This window comes from Homalodisca vitripennis, chromosome 8 (assembly GCF_021130785.1).
Source record: "Homalodisca vitripennis isolate AUS2020 chromosome 8, UT_GWSS_2.1, whole genome shotgun sequence".
Lineage (NCBI taxonomy): Eukaryota > Metazoa > Arthropoda > Insecta > Hemiptera > Cicadellidae > Homalodisca > Homalodisca vitripennis.
Genome location: NC_060214.1, coordinates 44231661 through 44253496, shown reverse-complemented (window position 1 = coordinate 44253496; position 21836 = coordinate 44231661).

Here is a 21836-nt window from a genome sequence, read left to right as displayed (position 1 = left end):
TAAATTAACGCTTTGGTAGACACGACTGAATAAACGGACCGTTTTCTTGATGGAATCAAAGCCTTTCAATTTATTGGATTTCATCTATCTGATTATTGACTTAAATAGGTTATGAAACTCTAATTCATTCACAAGTTACATTAAAGATTCTCATTTTGGGTTTTGATTTAGAACAATTTTTATTTAAACAAGCCACGACCATTTTTTAAAAAAAATGGAATAATGTAATAAAAACGTTCACTACAAGTTGTTCCATAGTAATGTTCTGTTTTCAACCCAAGCAAGTTGTAAAACCAAGATACACGATAACATTTAAAACGAACTTTACGAGATGCAAATTGAAATATAGAATGTTTGTTGGCAGAATTACCAGACAGCAGAGTTAGGCCTCCTGCGGTACCATAAAACAGGATGTGGGTGAGGGAGGAGAATGGTCTTGTTTATATTAATTACTACCTGTAATAACCACGTACTGATAACAATAATTTGGTTAATTTACCACACGTATTCTGCTTTCTAATATAACTGTAGAATTAATGAGTGTGGGATGTAATTAGATGTAAAATGTGTTAAATACACATTATATTATTACTGTAAATTTTCAAACAGTCTCATGAAAATAATTAATGATCAAAGAGGTCCTCTAAATTTTTGCAGCATAAAGGAATGTTGGATTAAAAACCAATAAGATGCCATAAATGCTATAATTACTTTTACGTGGGATATCTTTCCTCTGTAGCAATCACGTGGGAAAATGGTAACAAGTGTTAGTGTCACGAAAAAAGAGCTGTTAACTCTTTCGGACAAAAGGAGTTCAGCCGCTGTGTTCCTATAAATGAGAAATATTACGCACACAAAGAGCTCATATTATCTGAGCTTGCATTTGGGTATCTTTAGGAATGTTTTTCTTTATTTTGTTAGAAAATGCGGGATATCCCTTTCTTTATAGTGATCTGACGTGGAACAGGTTGTACGATCAGAGACATGATCGGAGGTTGGAAAGTACTGATTGGAATTGCCATGGCTATTATTTTACGTGAAGACACATCTGAAATAGGGCATGAACTTCTGTGGATAGACATGAGGAATGTATCCAAGCTATTGCATAGCGTGAAGACTCACCTCCAAGATGCTCCAAGTATTTGGTTACTGGTAAGGTAAACCATATTATAAACTGTCTACTACATAATTGGGCCCATGTACGCTTCTTTCACACAATCATACTTTGCTAAATGTAATATTACACACAAAAAACAAACTTATACATACTATAACTCAATTAAGTTATATACAATTAATGCATAGCAAATTAAATCAGAGGGACACGCAGTCTCGAAAGCAGGATCCTCCTGGATTACTGCTAAAACTCTAAAAAATTAAGTTATGCAATAGAAGTGAGTATAAACAAGTATACAAGTATAACAAGAAATACCAGTTAAAACAATTACTTTTTTATATAAACCTGAAGCAGTAGTTCATACAAAATTTCGAAAAACGAATTTTTTATTAATCTACTCCTAAATTCAAACTCAATTTTGTAAACACATTTGCGTGTTTGTTTGACCAGAACCTGTAAAGGGCTCAGTCAATTTAATCCTATTACTAATCCTAATTTAATCCAAATGGGACATTGTACAGTATATATACGCGCACATAAAATAAACTAAACCTAATTAGGAAACTTAAATTCGATTATCCCTTTACATGGTGAAACCGTACTAGTGCAATTACAGTATTAATATAAAGTGCATTCTGAAACTATGTCGTACTTAAAAATCTATTTTACACTTTGATTTTGATGAATTGTATTATTGTACAAGCCTAATTGGGCCATATGGGTCTTATATGCTATCGGTCTAACGAAATAAAATGTAATGGAGTGTTTCATCTGTAACTCCATATTTCCGACCCTAAGGAGCAGAGGGAAATTATTTTCAAATCTTTCACGTATTCTCAAAATGACATTATTAGGCAATTGAGTTAATTTTTAAAACGTTCTAATTGAAACATAGTTCATGTTGCACTTACTTTTATGGGGTTCTGAAGCTTGATTACTTAGATTGTTGGTTGCAAAAATTGTTCCCCAGCTCCATAATTCCCGCAAGTGGGCCATAGAAGTCACTACGAGAGTTGTGACGCTTGCCGAACAAATAAAGTGACCGAGTTATAGATGGAGTAAGGATATCCCACTTGTGAGAGGATCATTGGATATTCGAATCAAAACTTTTCATTAATTTGGCAAGAAATAAGACATCGCTGACGTTTCACGCGTGACTTGAAGATCCGGATGAAGAAGCTTAAGAAGTTCAGTAAGTGTCACCTTTCCTAATCAAAGTCACTGAAGCATCTTCACCAGCCTTAACAGATTATTCTATATAGCTTCAAGCATATTAATCAGAAAAAAACAGGGTTTCTTACTGCAGGATGTGACATGCAAAGGATAAAAAGAGTGTTTTAAAACGACAGGATTCGTAATCCAACGAGTGACATTGCGATGAAACCCAATATCTTCTGTGCACATCTCCACAAATCATAAAGATGTGAATTCAACAAACGCGACATTCCCGCCCTGAGGGCTGATAGTACATTTCTTTTTAATGTTAGTCAGTCAAAACGATGTTGACTCTTAGCAAAATAACGTTCATGCAAAGTTAATAATGGCGAAATATAACTCCTAAGAGTATTCCATCTAAAAAGTGTGATTAAATATTTTCCAGATTTGGAGATGCTTCAGTATTTAGAAAATTTTGAAATATTTAATAAACAATACTTGTAGGCACAAGTCGGGTTTGTACATATATATTTTAGTGTTACATATATTTTATATATTGCACTTTTACTTATACTATAAAATTAACAATGAAAAGACAGAGAAGTAAAAAGAAGAAAACAAATGATAATCAGATAATTAATTGTTTTTATTTTATAATAAATCAAATGAGGAGATATATAATGTCTATAAATACAGCGACGACCCTATATAAGTCTAAGAAACCTAAGTTCCTGATTTTTGCAATTTGGTTGTGATATAAGATCTTGTACTGGATTATCTCCAGCGGGATACAATACCCAGTTCGGGTAGTCTCTCTCTCATCACTTCAACAGCCACGCTACCGCCTCTTCTTTACGTTTAGACTAAAATGTAGAAACTACAATCAAGACGATACTTCACCATTATTCACACCAATTCCTCGTCGTTTATTCCTCAGAATCACATCTGACACTAATATTTATTTATTTTAGTTAAAATAAACTTTATTGAAACGGAATATACTTAATTAAAACTTGATGTAAGGCGAACTAAATTTTTGATTTTCTTTACAATTTTAGATAATCATATCAAGTACATTTTTGAAAGACTATTATAAAGCTAAGTGCTATAAAAGAATTATTTAAATTTAGATTTTCTGTTATAAAACATTTTATAGTGTGTAAGCTGAGTTTAAAAAATTCCTTGCTTGCTTTAGCCGAATAGATTTTTTGAGTTACAAATAGGATTTTTCATATGAAACCATATTATTAGGGACACAGAAAACATTTATATTAAAATTTTACCTTAATATATGAAAATCTTGTGTTGGCAACTGTCTCAGCAAATTTTCATAAAGTTGTTCTGAGTTCTCTTTTTATTCTTCTTATTTATTTATCTCTTCTCAATTTTAGAGTTATTGGATCAATGCATGTTCTCTTATAATATAAAGTTGATATTTTAGATTGGTTAAATTACCACGTAGCAACATTTAATTTACAAAACATATTTTATAAATTATTGAAAATAAAGAAAATTTGTATTAGAAATATTTTTAAATAAAGCAAAATTTAGTGTAGCATTTTTAGTATGGGTGTTTACCTATGTAAATTAAATGATGAATTAAAAGATACGCCAATAAAGCTGGATAAAGATGATGCGATAAAATTATAATTACCTTCTTTCAAATATTAAAATATTAATTAATTTAATAAGATAAAATTAATTAAATACTGGGAAGCATTATGGTTATTTAAAAATTGGTTTAACGGAATTGGTATTTCAATGAATTTCACCGTTAGTATTTTAATATTATGTTTACAATTATAAGGTATCTAGTGCATTTTAGCATTTATATATCTCAAAACAACCACTGTACTACGACCTTAGTGTCCATTTGATATTAAAAAAAGGTTTTACATATTAAATAATACTTATTGTGAGGCCCATCAATCGAGAAGTGGTATATAGGAAATACGCTGGATTCTGACAAAACGATAAAAGATACAGCAAACCAAAGGTACGAACAAATTAACACTCTAAACGGTCTTTCCCCTTTTGTAAAGCTTCATCTCACCGAAGGGGCATCATTAAAACTGCACAGCAGCCAACACGTTGTTTTTCATTTCTGACCCAACACAACGTTTATTTAGACGTTTGCATCATAATTTAGCTAACAGTTTGTAAAGACAGTTCTTGTTCAGATTTAAGGAAATAAATCACAGGTTTGATATTACAACATAATTGGAGACGTTATTCAATATGAAGATGGTGGGAAAGTGTTTATAACTAAATTATACGTTGCCATACGCAATCAGAGCTATACGAGATACTCATCATTGAAAAATGTAAACTAAGAGAGTTTCGTACAGGCCATTGTTTTTCAAAAGAATTGCAACTGTTGATTCTGACCAATTATCTACATTTTAGAAAATAACGTTCACAACTGCTAATGCTTAAATGCAACCTTGATCAAGAGGACGGGACTGTTTTCAATTCTACGAGTAGAAGAGGGCAGAGATAACTTACCGACGAACCAGGAGACACAGGACGGTAAAGTTCAAGAACGTTTCTTCTCTTATACAGGTGGAGTTCATGCTAATCTACAACTTGCCAAATTAAATTAAAATAATTCGCCTACGCATAAAAATCATTATAAAAACTCGTTTGAAACTCTGTTTAGTGTCCGAACGCGTTTGTAATTAGCGTGAAAGAGGTTTATGGCGTATAACTGGAAGGCTTCAAAAATCAAAAAGACTTGCTCTCGAATTGAGGCCGAGAGAAAAAATTTACGATGAATGGAGCAGAGTGACTGGTCAAATTGTATGCTATAAATGAGGAGTTACGATTTAGTAGTGTGTATTAAAAAATTCATTTATATTACATGACATTTTGGTATTACATATGTACCTTTTGTTCTCCGCAATAAATACTTTTGAGTAATTGACTACGTCTTGCTGGTCAGGAATTCATACTGAGACCTCACATTTGGTTGTAACCGATGAAAAGAGGAGCACTGTTGGAATATAACAAAATCATATGTTATTTACCTTTTTACAAATAGTTTTGTTTTTCCAGTTACAATAAGTTAGATGGTACCAACAAAAGTTTCTTGCTCTGCCCAGGACTATAGAACACGGGATCTTCTCACTTGAGACACCCCGGGTTGGGTTGAGTGGTGCTATCACTAAATAAATTTTGTATATATATAAAAAAAATTGTATACAATGGCAAATAGATTATTTAATTGTCTTCACATAAAAAGTTGAATCACAGAAAAGTACTTGCTCTGCACTGGGACTTGAAACTCCGGTTGTGAATGTGTTATCATTACAACCGTAACAGTGCTCTTAAATAAGTTAAGGGTTGTATATATCATAAACTATATATATATATATATATCTTCAGTATATATCATATTTCTTGTGTGCGTGTGTATGGTCCTAAACTCTCCTCCTAAACGGGTGGAACCCGATTTTAATGAAACTTTTTGTGTGTCTCTTCAGTTCGGATCCGAGAATGGTTGTTAGAATTTATACATTCGGTTCAAGTTTTAAATAGTTTATTTAATTAATTTTTTATTAATAAAATTGTTGTTTGGATGGTGAGGAGTGTTTGACAGTTGGATCCGCCAGGACTGCGCCACGAAACGACAAACCGTAATAACAAAGTGAACTGATACTTAACAAGCTCGGTGAATATTTTCAGCTGATTAGTTCCATCAAAGAGGCAGAAACATTTGTGTCACATTTAAAATTTAGAAAAGTTTAATATTTTTAAACTTGTAAAAGTGGCTTGATCAGTAGTTGTTTAATGCAGATTGCAAAGATTGAAGTTTTCCACCAATTGTTCTAACGTAAACATTATAGGCCTAATATTACAACAACCAGCCATTAATGTTTTTCTATTTTTAATTCCTAGGTCTTTTCACCGGACATTTTGTTTGTGCTGCTATCAAATTTGTGTGTTGTTTTGTAACATTCTGTAATTATTTGGTGGTGAGTGCTAAATTGTTTTTTATAATATATTAATAGAGAGTGAAGATGTTTAAAGTGCGAATAAAAAAACTATACTTATTTATTAAAGTTATTGGAACTCATTTTGGCAACATTGAAGTTGTGCTATATTGGTCCGCCATACCCCTCAAAAATAACCTAAGTAGCCATACAAATCAAAAGGTTTGGTGTTTTCTATGTGTGAATATTGTTAACAGTTTAGACTAATCAAGTTTGTTAAACTAATTGGATTTAAAAATAATTTGTTTTGTAATTTTACATTTTTTATATCTGCAGTCAGAATTGGGTCACCATAAGTTTTCAAATTAAGTAGCCATAACTAAATCACATGTGTGGAATAAAACTACTATTATTTGTTTAATAGTAGTAGGGGAATTGGTTTTAAATTAAAAATTCTGGTTGGCCAGTTCCGACATTATTACTGTAATTTTTAAATTACTAAATTTTATAACAAGTATTTGGATGCCGTTTTTTTAATTTTACTAACATTAATTTATCGTATATGCTATTGGAAATGTAACAATATTTTGTTTGTTAATTCCTTTCAAGGAGTAGTACATAAAAACAAAATAAGATGGTTTTCCAATAGGGCCTGAAGTATAATATAAGTGGCCTCCATCACAATCGAATTATTGATAATTATCTGAAATAGCCTATCCAAACTAACTTATCCGAAATTTGGATTAATAGGTTATTTAAAGGCTGAACGTTATAATAAAGCAGCCAACCACCACAATCAGGAATTACTTGATTATTTCTGTAAAATAGCCTATCCAAATAACTACTTGGAAGTTTTCATTATAGTTTATTTATTCGGTCCAAATTTAATTAAATTTTTAATTATAAATTGTTGATGTTGTGAGTAGGGGGAGTCGTTTATATATTTGGTTCTGACAGACCTGTTGCTACGTACACGTAATAACAAAGTGACAACTGCAATACTTAACAGCTGTTGAATATTTTTCAGCTGGAAGTTCAACCAAAGAGGGCGAGGAAAACATTTGTTTACATTTAGATTACGTTATTATGAAAGTGCTTGATCAGTAGTCTAATTGCAGATTGGCCAAAGGTCTAAATTTTCACCAGTTGTTCTATGTAAACATTATAATTATTTACAACACAGCCATACGTTTTTAATCGAAATTAATATGTCTTGAAAAAGCATAGAGTAAGCATAAATAAACATATATAAAATAGACACCACTTTCTTATCTTCAATATATTTCTGTACTCACTTTGGAGGATAGAGATTATCCAGGAAATTTAATTTAAAAAAAAAAAATTGGAAGTTTTTAGCTTTTAAGTGAAATTCTTAGTAAATTATTAAGTGTTGATTCTTGGGAAGAATGCCGGCTGACGATCGGAAAAAAAAAAAAGGGGATTTTTTTGTTTCAAACATGTTTTTCTTATTTTAATTCCAAGTTTTCCCGACAGTTTGTGCTTGGCATATCAATGGTGTGTGTGTTTGTTTTGTAAGGTTCAATGTTGTCAAATAAGTAAATACGGCAAATAACATTAAAATATACATAGAAATAAAGTTATATAAAAGTTGTTACTACCGATGGGCCGGCGTTATAAGTTTATAAAGGCCCAGCCAACAGGCAAAAGGAAGAAAATTAAAAAAATGAAAAACATTCTGTGTAATTATTGTGTGAGTGTCATAAAATTGTAATAGTTACACTTTTAATAGATGATTATTGGTGCGCAATATTACCTCAAATAAACCTAAGGTAGCATACAAATCAAAAGGTTGTGTTTGTACGCTATTGTATCCTTTATTCTGTGAATAACTATTGTTGACATTTTAGACTTAAATCAAGTTTTAAACTAATGGATTCTTCAAATAATTTGTTGTTAATTTATACATTTTTAATCTGCAAGTCAAAATTGGTCAGATAAGTTCAAATTAACGGTAGCATACAAATCACATTGTGTGGAATAAAATCTATTGGTTTAAATAGTGTAGGAATTGGTTTTTTTTTAATAATTAAAATTCTGTTGGCCAGTTTCTGATACTATTACTGTTAATTTTAAATAACTATTAATGAATTCTCGGTAGTTTAGATTACAGGCTTAATCAGGCAGATATCAATAGAAAAAGGTTTATCCAGATATAAAATTTGGGAAGTTTTAGTAAAAATACACTTTTAACTCGGAAATTGGTAAATGTTATTTAAGTGTGCAGATGAATTGATTCAGATTAATTTTTTGGTTTAAAAATAAAATTGTTTTTTATCCTTGGTATGTTTTAAAATTGGATCCAGGCAGAATGCGCTACGATCGCAGTTGTCAAAATGTTTTTTTCTATTTTAATTCCAGGTTTTCCGACAGTTTGTGCTGGCTGTCTATCAAATTTGTGGTTGTAGATTTTGTATCATCGTGTAATTTATTGTGTAAGTGCTAATTGTAATATTTAAATTTAATAGAGAATCACATGTGTCAATAACCTATTTGTTAATTAATGTAGGGGGAGAATTGGTTTTAAAATCTAAATTCTGTTGGCCAGTTCTGATACTATAGCTTGTACATTTTAAATATCTATAAATGAAATTCAATAGTTTATGATAGGCTATATCAGGAAATTATCTAATTAATTCGGTAATTGAGGATAGGGGTGGCTGCTTATTTATACTTCAGCAGCCTTTAAATAAACTATAATCTAATTCGGATCATCATTTTATGTTTAGTAGTGAGGTTAGATTAGGCTGATTCAGAAATAATCAATTGCGACCCATGTTGAGATAGTGGTGGCCGCCCGCTTATTATACTTCTCCCTTTAAATAACTATAATCTAATTTGGACTTCGTTCATTTTAGTATCTTTAGATAGGCTTATTCAGATAGTTATCAATAAATTTGATTGTGATGGTTGGGCCACTTATTGTACTTCAGACCTATAGGGAATACTTCTTTAGTAATTTTAGATACCTGTATAGTCTAGTGTTGTTATACATTTTTATCTAGAAAGTTACCTTAATTAAAATTATCATATTTGAATAAGTTACTCATAATTCAATTGTTGTACTATTATAAAGCAATTTTATATTTTTACAGAAAAAAATGGCCACGTCTTCGTGGAAGAGGGACGAATAGTTATTTCTAATCATGTGATTTATATGCTACTTAATTTTGAAACTTATGTGACCAAATGTCTGTTTTAACAATAGTTTTATTCCACAAATAGAAAAAACAACCTTTTGATTTGTATGGTCAACTTAAGGTTATTGCGACCAATATTACTCACTTCGTTTCAATAAATTTTCAAAAATTGGGGGGGGGGGAGTTCAATAACTTCAATGAGATGACTATAGTTTTTTATAGTACTTGCAAAACATCTTTCAATTCTCTATTAAATGTATTATTGACAATTAGCACTCACACAATAATTTACACAATGTTACAAAAGGCAACACACAGTATTTGATAGCAGCACAAAACTGTCAGGAAAACCTGGAATTAAAAATAGAAAAACATTTGAAAACTGTTGATCGTAGCGCAGGCAATTTCTTGCTGGATACAATGTAAAACATTCCAAGATGGTCCACCCAATTAGTAGGAGTTTCAGCTTCCATACACACCGCACACAAGAAATTATAAAGATAATAAAGATTAAAAAAAAAAAAAACTTATTAAAGGTGGTTTTCCTTTTCTACATTATGAGCAGTTTGCAAATTTTGCATTATTATTTCCTTCAAACCTTGAACTTAGTCTTTTGTTAATGAGGAATCCATTCTCAGTGAAATATCTTTGTAATAAAAACAAATAACTACAATTGTATCACTTAAATTAAAAGTATATACAGGACGCTACCCCTATTGTGAACCACGAAAACATGTATGTGCTATGGCTGAACAATTCGACTCGACTCAAGTCCTGATAAGGTTTTCTCCTGATTCGTTGTGGGATTCAGGCAGTAAGAGTAAAATACATAAATTTAAAATTTTACTTATATTAACTTTTTAAGAGATGAAAAGGCTGTGGATCTCATGACTTAAAGCCACAAACCAATATCTTCAAGACCATTTTGATTACCACTATGTAATGCAAATTATAATGTCATTGCGGTATGCGGTTTGCAGCTACTGGCCACCATGAGGATCGTCTAGACACATTAATTGTATATTAGTCGATATTCCACTGAGTGTACCAGCAATGGTAAACTTCCCAGTTTTCTCTAATTTCTTAAAACTTTCTTATATATATATATACTAGCAGACCCGACAGACGTTGTCCTGTACACGTTATAAGAATTTAATTATAGTTAATTAAAATTACAGTGTAGTATCGGAACTGGCCAACAGAATTTAATTTATCTAAAATACTAAATAAGTATTTCCGTATAGGGCTGAAGTATAATAAGTTGGCCACCATCACAATCGAATTATAGATATTTCTGAATAGCCTATCTAAACTACTAAAATGGACAAACTGAATTAGATTATAGTTATTTAAAGGCTGAATTATAATAAGCGGCCAACATCGCAATCCAAATTATTGATATTTCTAATTAGCCTATCTAAACTACCGAATTTTATTATCTTTATATTTCTTGTGTGCGTGTGTATGGAGCTGAACTCCTCCTAATTGGGTGGACCATCTTGGAAATGTTTTACATTGTATCCAGCAGAATGCGCTACGATCACAGTTTCAAATGTTTTCTATTTTAATTCCAGGTTTTTCCTGACAGTTTGTGCTGCTATCAAATATGTGTGTTGCTTTGTAACATTGTGTAATTATTGTGTGAGTGCTAATTGTAATAATACATTAATAGAGATTGAAGATGTTTGAAGTACATAAAAAACTATAGTCATTTCATTGAAGTTATTGAACTAATTTTGAAAATTTATTGAACGAAGTGAGTATATTGGTCGCATAACCTAAGTTGCATACAAATCAAAAGGTTGTTTTTCTATTTGTGAATAACTATTGTTAACAGTTTGGTCACATAAGTTCAAATTAAGTAGCATATAAATCACATGATTGAATAACTATTCGTCCTCTTCCACGAAGACGTGGCATTTTTCTGTAAAAATAAAATTCTTTATAATAGTACACAATGAATATGAGTAACTTATTCAATATGTAATTTTAATTAAGTAACTTCTAGATAAAAATGTATAACAACATAGACTACAGTATCTAAAATACTAAAGAAGTATTCCCTATAGGTCTGAAGTACAATAAGTGGCCACCATCACAATCAAATTATTGATATATCTGAATAGCCTATCTAAAGTACTAAAATGACGATCCAAATTAGATTATAGTTATTTAAAGGGAGAAGTATAATAAGCGGCCACCATCTCAGTCGAATTGATATTTCTGAATAGCCTATCTAAACTACTAAAATAAAATGATGATCCGAATTAGATTCATAGTTATTTAAAGGCTGAAGTATAATAAGCAGCCACCCATCTCAATCGAATTATTGATATTTCTGATTAAGCCCTATCTAAACTATTGAATTTTCATTTATAGATAAGTTTTAAAATTACAGTTATAGTATCAGAAACTGTGCCAACAGAATTTTAATTTAAAACCAATTCCTACCGATTATTTAACAATAGTTTATTGACAACATGTGATTCTCTATTAATTTTAAATATTTTTACAATTAGCACTTTACACAATAATTACACCGATCGATACAAAACTACACACAAAATTTTGATCGAGCAGCACCAAAAACTGTCAGGGAAAAACCTTGGAATTTAAAATAGAAAAACATTTGAAAACTGCGATCGTATGCGGCATTCTGCTGGATCCAATTTAAAAACATTACCAAGATAAAAAACAATTTATTTTTAAACCAAAAAATTAAAATTGATCAATCACTGGCACACTTAATAATAGTTACCAACTTTCAGTTTTAAAAGTGTATTTTACTAATAACTTCCAATTTTTATATCTGGAGATAACCTCTAATTGATATTCCTGATTTTAGCCTAATCTCAAACTACCGAATTTCAGTTATAGTTATTTAAATATTTACAGTATAGTATCAGAACCTGGCCAACAGGGGGGGATTTAATTTAAAACCAATTCCTACACTATTAACAATAGTTATTTCACTACATGTGATTTGTATTGCTAACTATAATTTGAACTTATCTGACTCAATTTTGACTGCAGATTAAAAATGTAAAATTACCAACAAATTATTTGAAATCCATTCAGTTTAAAAAACTTGATTATCTTAAAATGTCCCAACAATAGTTATTCCACCACATAGAAACAACAAAAACTTTTGATTTGTATGCTACTTAGGTTATTTTGAGGGTAATGCGGGACCATTTCAATCTCTATTAATGTACTATTTACAATTTTTAGCACTCACACAAATAATTACCACAATGTTTTAATTTTTTATTTTCTTCCTTTTGCCTGTTGGCTGGCCTTATTATAAACTTATAACGCGGCCACGTAGTACACTTTTTATAACTTTATTCCTATTATATTTTAATGTTATTTGCCCCGTAATTTTTTAACTTTTTGAAACATTGGAACCTTTATAAAAAAACAAAAACAAACACACACACAATTGATAAGCAGCACAAACTGGTCGGGGAAAACTTGGACAATTAAAAATAGAAAAACATTTGAAACTCCGATCGTTTAGACGCATTCTTCCAAGATCAACACTTATAATAACCTTTACTAAGAATTTTCACTTAAAAGCTAAAACTCTCCAAAATTTTTATATATCTGTGATAATCTCTATCCTCCAAAGTGAGTAACAGAATATATTGAAATACAGAAAGTGGGTGTTATTTTTTATATGTTTTTATGCTTACTCTATGCTTTCAATGGAACTATAATTGATTAGAAAATCGTTATGGGGGGCGAGCTTGTTTTTGTTGTAAATATTATTAATGTTTACATAGAACAACTGGTGAAAATTTAACCTATTGCAATCTTGCATTAGGACTACTGATCAAGCGACTTCAATAAATAACGTAAATCTAAATGTAAACAAATTGTTTTTCTTGTCCTCTTTGGTAGAACTTCAGCTGAAAATATTCACAGCTGTTAAGTATCAGTTCACTTTGTATTAACGTGTCGTAGCAACATGTCTGATCCGAGACCAATATAAAACCACTGTTGTAATTTTGTATCAATGAATTTAGATAAAGTTTTAAAGGATAAAACGTTACTAGTTTTGTAATAATATTTTAAAACAATTATTGTATTGAAAATCACACAGCACATTATCCCACTAACGTAAGGCAAGCGGAATGCTGGACATGCCCGCAGAATAAACCAACGAAACAATTAAAATGATACAGTTTTCTTGTAATCGATATTCGTAGAAACATTTATCTCGGTGATTACTGGATAATTGCCGTCAGTAAAGTAGTTTATAACCATGTACAGTATTTTTTCAAGAATACCAAGTTGTGTTTTAGGATGCAATAAATCTTTGGACATTTTAAAATTTAAATTAACAACGAATATTCAAGCAATGCATTGTTTTGTACGCTCAGCCAATCAAGCGTCAATGTATTCATCAAGGATCAATTGTCGAAGTTTCTTTAAAGTCTATCAAAGTTAAAGATTCTTCTATTTCATCTAGCTTAATAATTTGAGTTTACGAATAGTTTCTTGTAACTTTGTAATTTTAACCGTGCATTTCAAAACCCAGCCGCAAGGTATATCATTACTTGCTCCTTCACAAGTGAATGAAGAGGATTGTTCTAACTTGATAACTTGAATACTAGTGGTCTGCAGAGTTAAACCGTGGATTATCATGAATATCAGTATTGTGTATCTGCAGTCATTAATGACGTTTTATACGTAATCCAATATACCTTTATAAGACGATATAATATATGCTTTCTTTTCTTCTCTTAGAAGAAGAAGCTGTGGAAACCTGTCCCTGCATTAGTTTTAATAAGGATCTTTGTGATTTGGTTCTGGAGTGAAAGGTTTTAGTGCGAGTAAGTTTAGTGAGAGGGGACCACATGCCGCGAAGAACACAAGAGGAGGGATAGAGGACAATGTAACTCAGTCTTATCACCTTTGATGAAGATCAGAGCTATGTAGTAGCTATGTTCCAGCCTCTTCCACTCAAAGTGTGTAGGGAATAGTATTCACTCAATACTTGGCAGTACAAAAATCTAGTCGATCATCCCTTTTACCCCAATATCTCGACATTTTTTACAGTTATGACAAATACACACACACAAATATGTCATGGTCATGTTGTGTGTGACACACATTCATAGGTTTTCCAGATTTGACACCTCGGTTTCGCTATGACTAGTTTATGCTTATATATAAACCATTCAGAACTAAACTGTCCTGTGGATACTCTCAGCTTAATACATATTTCATGTTCGCTTGTTCTAATAATTGGATTGAAATGTTCTTCCAACCCATTAGAACTTTTAGATAAAAATAAGTATGTGTGATATTTGTTAGCTTAGAATATGAGTGGTTTATGTTCCTTACTACGAGTATAATCAAAAAACTGTTTTCAATATAACTGATACACTGTAATTTAACGAGATCAAATGCATTTGGATATTTTATAAAGTTACATATACATCTAGTTTATGAATATTTAGGGTTGTGCAAATTAACTGTTTATTGTGTATTGCTACTTAATATATTGTGAAACTTTTAACATTTCATTAAAAGAAGCAAAATGTTTTGCGTAAATAAATAATATAAATTTCTGTTTAAAATTAAGTTAAGATAATTTAGGTTCGTAAGTGTTCGGTATAATGCCGTTGATATCTTGCGATATGACTTTTTGTGGTTTATATGCAATTAGGGATCCGTGTCTACAATAAAACATTAACTTATATTTTCAAGAAACACAATATATTTTAATATATTTCAAATCCTATAAATAGGATATAAAACCTGTTAGAGTCTAAATAATCAAGATCTTGAATTGAATTAGAACGTTTTTAAACACGTACAGAATTGTATAAAGTTTTCTGAATAAAGAATAGAGCTAAATTCACGTGGCGTTCAGGTTTTATAACAATTAAAAATTAAAGGAGAAGATCTCAGCAATCACAAACGAATATTTTATTACAATGAACATAACAATGTATAAGTGAAAGTTATAAGTTTTATAATAAGCTACATAATTAACATGTATATAAAGTAATTATAGTGAAATAAAATAAGCGCATTGTAGCCCTGTACGCAATTGAAGAATGTTAACGGTGCCTTTATGCGTTATGCGTATTAGCAAAATCACATTATAGAAATATTAAGCGTACCATTTCAAAAATAAAACGGAAATATAAAGGTAAGATGATAAATAAAAATTAAAGCATAGACAAAAATGTAAGTTTAGATTTTATGGGCAAGTTGTAGAGATCATTTTTAGATTAAAGTTCATATCGGGATTTTGAAAATTAGTAAATCTTTGGTTAACTGATAATGGAAATAAGATTGGGGATGTTTGGGATTATCAGCATAAGGCCTTCTCTTCTGAACTTATGTTGACTTAACTGATGTTTCCGAGGATGTGTACCAAGAGAAAATTAATGAAAATTCCATTAATCTAATAGGATATTTAGAAAACTTCTACTACCAGTTTTAAGGGTAATAGCCTTGTTTTTTGTGGGGAAGATTTTTTTTAAGATCGATGTTTGATCAACAATAAACATCGAATCAATAAGTAAAATAACAACAAGATTAGATGTATATATGATCATAAAATTAATTTGTAGTAGATTGAAACAAAAATAAATGAACGAAAATCTAAATACTGCATCGTTATTTTGATTAGTTTTTGTAATAATAGGACACTAGTTACATAATCAAAGTTGTGTTTTTACAGATCAGTGATTAAAATTTAAGTTTTATAATTTCAAAAATAATAATAAACCAAGATCTACTGCGTTAAATGTGCTGTAAGAATAGTTTAATTTACAGGTGTAATATTTTGTGATAGAATTTTGTAGGTTCTGCATTATACTACAAATCTGACTAAGTAAATATATGCATATTAAAAATGTCACATTAAGTTTTTTCCTAAAGGAATGTTTCTCTACAGTGCACTAGTCTGGGTAGATTACTTCTCAGTCTGGAACTGGATCAGTATCACCAGGTAGGTTGTCACCGCTCCAGCCATCTGTACAGGTAAAAAATCACTGTCAGTCTACAAGTAACAGCCAGTGAAACCAGCTGTTCATAGCAAATTTTCTCTACTGTAAAGAGGACCATACTATCTTATATTTTTCACGCATATCTAACTAAACTGAAATTGCAACAGTTTTGCAATAAAAACCTATATTCTCCCCTAAGGTTTCACCTCCGGATTGGTCATGACTGCTAGTATAACATACACTGGAGACCTAAGGACGTAAGCAGATAGTAAATATGAGCATAGAGCATTACAGTAAGTAATAAATGTGAGGATAATAAAGATTTACCGATGTGAGGGTCTCATTATGGATCTGGAAAAATCCACGAGCAGAGAATCTTGCGTTTGTGGTGAGGCAAACTGCAGTAGGAACCCTTCAAGCTGGAAACACATCACAAGGCTTAATACGTTTTATAAGGTACAGTTTATAGGTAAAGTTTATGTTAATAACTCAATTGTGACATTACGTGCATAGCACATCCTCAATATTCAAAACGTAATGCCTTATTTGTACGTATGTTAGATACAGCATAACCTTTTGTAAGTGTGAAATAGTGCCAGATAGTACGAGGAAAAATACGTATTATATTAAAGTATAAAATTATTATTTGAAAAATTATACAAACAAATCAAAAATATAAACATTTACAATATGTGTGAAGTTTTCAAAATCTGAGGGTTTCCCTGTGTATTTTATTACAAATTATATTTAGAGGACTTCAATAAGAGGGAAACGTTTATAATATACAATATAATGAAACTGTGTAATACATATGCTCCTTAAAATTTCATAATTTGTGTGGCTATTGGCTTTGAGTAACTTTTATTTTGTGAAATAAAACTAGTTTTAGGTTATAGTTCCTAATTTTAGTAGAAGTATTGAATTTATTTATTTTTAATTAAACTTTTTGTAATAGTTATATAATTATGAACTGTTTTAACTGGACTTACGCTCTTACTGTTGAAGTTCACATCATGCTTGAGCTTTACTTCTCATCCACAACCCTTTAGCCCAAAAATCAAAGTATGGAATCATTGTATCGAAGGTGACTTTGATACAATGCTAAAACACCTATATTACTGGACTGTTTATGTAATAAGTAAACTTTCACTAGTTTAAAAATAGTTTAGTTAGTGATAGGTATCAGTTTCTCTAACTGATTCTACCATGAAGAAATAATACAAGGTCATGTTGTCATACCTGATTCCTAAAACTCTGATCCAGATCTCTTGTTTATCAACTTGCAAATCATCACCGCAGTATTGTCGGCCTGAAAAATATGAAAAAATTAACAAATCATAATATGACTAAATCGTTACTGTTAACAACACATTTATGTTGAAAAGTGGTACATTAGGCAGTATAAAACCTTTATTAATGAAAAAAATTAGTACTTATTTGTTAAACATAATTATTTAAACAGCACATTCTAGTATCTATAATAAGTAGGGAAGACAAAAATAGTTTAGTTCTTTTATTCGAAACTTTTTCCGTAGTGAAAAATATTAATTTTCAAGGAAGATAAAACTGAGCGTTACATGGATCACTGCAGACTTTAATTCACTAAGCCTACAAATGAAGTGAGATATTATTTCATAACGACAAATATTAAAATTTTAAATAGGAAATTTGTTAATAAATTTTTTCCTACATAAGAAATTTTGAGATAAACCACTCTTGAGTATTATTAAAGTATGGAAGAACAAAAAGATGTGTTCTAAGAGTCATATTCTTAATTAGTTTTACTCTTATTGGAACAAAGCTTTCATTATAACCCAGTTTTAATGTGTAGAAAATTAGTTTATTTATATTTAACTATTATATTTCAACAATAGAAATTACCGAGTTAGTGACCTCCGTGCTTGAGGTCGCAACCAGAATCGCGTAGCAGATGAGAACCAGGGCCCAGATTGCCTGCATAGTGAAGGCGAACACGTAACCAGATCTTACATACAAGAAGAAGAAGTAGGACGTGATAGTGACCGTGAACAAACAAGGAGAACATAAACGGCCATCAGCTGATCGCAGTAGAAGTCATTAGCATGGTGTACGGCGTCACACAGCATCCCGTAGGTTTTCAATCAGAGACTTCTTCACTTTCTTTATCTTGGATACCGTAGTGCCTAAAATCATAGAAAAATATAAGAAATGATATTTTGGGTAGTGATCAAATTTAAGTATTTTTAACTGTGATTACATTTGGTGCAATCTGCTTGAAGTAGAGTAATCCATTTTAGAAGTTTCTTATCCCCAATTGATTGGTGAATGATTAAGCGGCCTTACATATTTCACCATTTAGTTCCATGTAATATCGATCGATAAGCGATAAAGCGTTATGAGATATAACTAAGAACTAACACTAATAGCAAAAAGGTTAAAACTCTATGTTAGACTTGCTGACTTTAGTGTTGCTGACTTTAGGTATTTTGCAGTTACTGTAGAACTAAACGTAGTGTCAGCCTAACCTCTTTTCCTACTGGCAAGACCGTTTAATGCAATAATGTCCAGAGATTTGTATGGTTGCATATTTTAAATTGCTCATTAATATTGTATACGTCAAAGAGGCGAAGAAGACTGCCCTTGATACTCAAGTACTCTTAAACCAAAGGTTTTAATGGTTCGTTTCGTTGTGAAGGCCATCCTTCGGATGTAAGCAGACATTAGGGCTTGCTTACTCTCTGATGCAAGCTCGTAATGTTTAGGTTACGATTTCGTTATTTTCAATCTTAATAGTAAAAATACTCCGTCTTGAATTGTAAATTTTATGCAAGTCTACAATTACTTACGTAGCCTCTATGTCGTATAGCTATATGAACACAAACATTTTGCTGCAAAATAATAATTATAATTTCAAATCATAACTTTCTGTTTCCTTCTTTTTCCTATCCGTTTTCTCCATATTCTTTTTATTAACACCAGTTAACAATTAGAGTAAAAAATCAGAAGGGAGGAGATTAAATTCCTAACTTCGCCTTTATAGTCATGACACTTTTTATTTATTACAAAAATATTAAAAAATACTTCACTCACGTGATGTATGAAAGATGTCACCATCAACCCAGGCTGCGCTGCATCACCGTTTGGTGTCAATTACGTTGCAGATAATCACCTCTCTCATCTTGTTACTAACAGTCTTGAATCCCATAATGATACTTTCAGTTTACATGAGTGTTAGTGGAAGAGAAAGGCAAGTTTGTATGCAGTCCAGCAATAGAAAAGGTGACAGAATTCAACACCGAGAAGTCTAACGCATTGCTCATTACGATGTGCGCGAAGTTGGCCATATACAGGCAAAGCTGTTACTATGGAGACTACGATGACCTTTACTTGGAGACCTTGACCTCTCTGTTCTTGTACTGAAGGTCTCGATAGATTCGATCCATTGTGCCAAAGACGTCAATTATACTCGAGTACTTCCATGTGCCGCTGAAGAATGTGGAACCTGCCATAATCTGCAAAGCCACCAAGTCTAGAATCATTGCGAACTTTTGAGTTCTACTTCTTTCATAACCGACTCTTATCTCTGTGATGTTGACGTAGAGAACGATGGAAGAGAGAATTTCTTGCAGTATGAATAGTATTAAAACACCAAAAGAAACCAGCTATGGAAAACGACAGTTTTTTTTAAGGTTTTAGGCCCCGAAGTAATTTTCAGTGGCAGACCTCCAAATGCCTGCCATACCCAAACGATGTAGTTTGGAATATTTTTCATGGTGTATGAAACCAAGTTACAGATTTTCTTTGGAAAACTGCTTCACGTAATTGCCCAACTACTTAGTAGTTAAATCCATTAATTTATTACAATAGATGGTATTGAAGATTTATAAAAGAGATTTGTTTGTGTGACCTTTATTGTTGAGCACCTCTTACATTACATTTATTTGATTGTTGTCAATCGAATGCATTTATTTAATCAAAAACGTATTGCGCAATGAAACTGTTTTACAATGAAATGTGTCTTGTTAAAACTAGTTTTAGAGCATGGAATAAAACAGTTTGGTTTCTTTATGACATTATGTATATGTATAAACACTTGCATTACAATAATTGCATATAAACACAAGTAAATTTTTGCAATTTTATCCCATATTTTAGAGTTATCAATGGAAGAATATTTTCATACCAAATCAAATCAGTATTAAACTAACTAGAACTTTTAGCACCCTTGCCGATCAAGGAGCATTGATTATAATCTGGGGGGGGGGGGGTGGGGGGGGGGGGGGGTGGGGGGGGGGGGGGGTGGGGGGGGGGGGGGGTGGGGGGGGGGGGGGGTGGGGGGGGGGGGGGGTGGGGGGGGTAGGTAAGGATGGGGATAGGGAGGCTTTTCAATCGATGCGATGGGATTCGGAACGAATCCCCATGAGGAGGTTTTTTTCCTCGGCTTTATAGAGTTTATGGATAGTACATATGACTACTGATAGATCTCAAGTCATGTGGGAGTAAAAGTAGATGACTTTCTGTATTCAGGCCATCTTCCGATTGGTAAATTTTAAGTGAGAGCGGACTCTTGATTAGATTTTTAAACACTTTTTCAGCAACTTTAAGGGAATCTCAAACAGTCATCTTTCCCTCGCCAGTCAACTAACGACCCTGATAGACCATCAGCCCATTTAACAAACAATAATCCTTGACAATGGCGCAGGTCAGTGATTTGCAGCTCCTCGCGACTAGGACCTATCTACATTGTGATTTTTCCAAGATAGTGATTTGATATTGTGACACATTGTGATTTTTAAACTTGTTACCCCAAATATAAGGTATAACAAACATATACCAGTCACGAAGTGTAACCCTCCTGGGTGAAGTTGTTTCTCATATTATTGTAATTTAATATATTATATAAATATGCGCAGAAGCCACGCTCTGTTTCGCACAAGTATGTATGGAGATACGCTAGAAGTGTGTGGGAAGTTTCCAGGGACTCAGTCTATTGTAGAGAGAAAATGAGTATGAGTAATTAAAATGTAAATTAGACTATTGTTTTACATAAGAATATTCTAAATACTGTACAACATTAATAAAGGTTGCCCCGGACTATGTAACCAGTCTATATATGAAAAAGAGTGATATAACGAATAACCACGTAACTGCATTTACTGACACGACGATAGCGATAAAAATTGAGATCTCATAATTTTACGTTGGGAATCTTTGCTAAAAATGAATATTTATTGTTGATATAAAAATGTTGGCTGCAGATCTGCTACAATACAGACACGTATACAACATACCAGAGTAAAATGGTTTGACATTTTAAACAAGCCCATCTCACAAGTGGCATCAACTTATTATAGAAATCAGTCTCTCCATAAAAAATAGTATTCGCTTCTGAGTTTTTGTAAGAAGAAAATTAAATCGTGGATCTATTTTATGATGTTCCAGAAGTAACGTCCTAGTTGCATGGCACAACCTTTTTAAAACATAATTGAATGCTGTGCATCCCTATAAACCACTAGTATGCTTG